The sequence below is a fragment of the Sinocyclocheilus rhinocerous genome, unplaced genomic scaffold, assembly GCF_001515625.1.
Source record: "Sinocyclocheilus rhinocerous isolate Xijiao unplaced genomic scaffold, SAMN03320098_v1.1 scaffold13490, whole genome shotgun sequence".
Taxonomy (NCBI): domain Eukaryota; kingdom Metazoa; phylum Chordata; class Actinopteri; order Cypriniformes; family Cyprinidae; genus Sinocyclocheilus; species Sinocyclocheilus rhinocerous.
In genome coordinates this window covers 1-2,443 of record NW_015637631.1, presented here as the reverse complement: position 1 = coordinate 2,443, position 2,443 = coordinate 1, and the positions used below count along the sequence as shown (strand labels likewise).

At 34.7% G+C, this 2,443-nt stretch overlaps 1 long non-coding RNA gene across 1 annotated transcript; it reads right to left on the bottom strand.

Moving 5' to 3' along the window:
• Positions 1-1,026: 1,026 nt before the first annotated feature.
• Positions 1,027-1,462, bottom strand: LOC107749242 (uncharacterized). Its single transcript, XR_001641006.1, has 3 exons — positions 1,389-1,462; positions 1,311-1,314; positions 1,027-1,100 (listed from the first exon to the last, which is right to left on the bottom strand). It is a non-coding gene; the product is annotated as an uncharacterized LOC107749242 (long non-coding RNA).
• Positions 1,463-2,443: the final 981 nt, after the last annotated feature.

Below are 2,443 nucleotides of genomic sequence, written 5' to 3'. Positions count from 1 at the left end.
TTTTTGTTTGAAATAAACAGAGAACATCCATCCTTTGGTAAGAATCCTTATTAAAATGTATTAAGTTTGAACATCCATCCTTTGGTAAGAGTAGTAGTCACAATTTCAACCTGTAGCCGACTTATTTGGGGGATATCATATTCATAAATTAGTTTCCACAAAGAACCCAATTGTTCACTTTTAAGACGTTACTGTTGTGATTAGTAATTAATTGGTTATTCTTTATTAATTGGTCATAGTTCACAAGTAGTTCTCAATGAGGATATTTTTATTTAATAATTATCAAATATCTAATAAGGAACTACCTTTGTCCTAAATTTGCTACTTACTGCTTAGTTAATCTTGCTTCTCTATTAGTCAATAGTATTAAGTTAAGTGTTAATGTATACTACCTATTACTTCCTGCATAGTTACTTGTTAACAACGGACCATTATTCTAAAGTGTTACCCATTAACATTGTTTGAATCATAAAACAACCTTGAGCATATTTTATTCTATTGGACTTCTCTCACAGACTTCACAATAAACAAACAATGATCAATAATTATATTTAAGCATGGTAAAAATACCTGTATTAACAATATTTGTTATTGCTATATTGTTATATTACAACTATATAGCAACTTTCTGTGTTTTTGAAGTAACCTGAATTTGTGCTCAATAATCATTAACTATAATAGAATACAATACCTTTCTTGTCAGGAGATTCAGCATCAGTTCCATGTTTCAAGGGCTCTGTTAACAGATTTTAAACCGCTGTTACTAGATTAAACATAAATGTCCAAAGATTTACCGAATAATAAATACAAATATTATACCTGTTACGTTCACAGTGAATCGTGTTCTTTTCACTCCACAACTTGTTTGCACAAAGAATCTGAATTGTTCTGTCGTTGCTGTGGTTGGAGTGTAGCTGCATGTGAAGCTGTTTCTCTGTTCACAGGAGCTGTAAGGAAGCTCTTTCATACAGATAGCTGAGTCTTTATTAATCTCATAGTATGTATACACTAGAATGCAGCATTCGGTGCGCTGCAGAGAGACGCTGCAGGTGAGATTTACTTCTTTCCCCACAGATCCAGTCACATCATCACAGCTTACACTGCAGAAATCTGAAAAATGACAATGTATTAATCAGTTTAATACATCAAAAGAAAACTCATTTCTGTCATTTCACACATCAAGAAATTCAATCATTTTAAAGTTTAAGTGTGTCACTTCTGCAACATTAGCATCATTAAACAGAACTGCAAAAATAATGACTGCTTCCAAACAGGTTTCCAAACACAGTCTACAACTCTTCATCTACCACATGACTCACATACTGCGAAACGAATTATCTTTAGACAAAGTGAATTGTTTAGAATCTGAGAAGAATGTATTCTCTTACCATCATCATCAAATGCTTGACAGACAGCTGTGAAAGTCCAAACCAGTATGAACAGCAGCACAACATTATCAGCACTCATGGCTGTTTCTGCAAAAAAAGAAAAGGCAAATATTTAGATCTGAAGTGAAACTTAACCAGCCACGATTAGAGACATAAGCAGTTAACCCAAAAATGAAAATTCGGCCATCATTTACAAACCTGTATGACTTGCTTTCTTCTCTGGAACATAAAAGAGTATTTGATGAAAAAACGACTCAGGGTTATTTTGTCCATACAGTGAATGTGAAATCGGATTTGTTTAGCTGTTAAATCATGCTTGTTTTTTAAATACCTCAACTATTCTTTATTACAGCCCCTCTTTAAAAAATGGTGAACTCAAATAAATTTTTGTCACTCAAATCGATTTTTGTCACTTGTCATGTGAAGACCTATTTCTGCCATATCTTTGTTTTTGTCTTTTAGTTTTGTACAGTTTACCACAGTATCATTTTTATTCTTGAATAATTAAATGTGGTGCATTATATCCCATTTAAGGTTCCATGCTACTGAATAGAGTCTGATAGGCCTATAACATTGCGCTCGATGTAAATATGCTTTTACTCCATGTTTACTGTCTTCATCTGTGAACCAGTAAACTAGGCTACTTTCACTTTCAAAATCAATCAGATGACTCAGTGCGGGTTTCTCTATTTGAGGTTTAAACAGCAGAAACTGATTGATATGGTCACTTGTGTTTTATCTCCTGTTCTGTCGTCCTAACTGTCGTCTTGTTCTGTCATCCTAACAGTCATCTTGTTCTGTCGTCCTAACTGTCGTCTTGTTCTGTCATCCTAACAGTCATCTTGTTCTGTCGTCCTAACAGTCTTTTGTTCTGTCGTCCTAACTGTCGTCTTGTTCTGTCGTCCTAACTGTCGTCTTGTTCTGTCGTCCTAACAGTCATTTTGTTCTGTCGTCTTAACTGTCGTCTTGTTCTGTCGTCCTAACAGTCGTCTTGTTCTGTCGTCTTAACAGTCGTCTTGTTCTGTCGTCCTAACAGTCGTCTTGTTCTGTCGTCT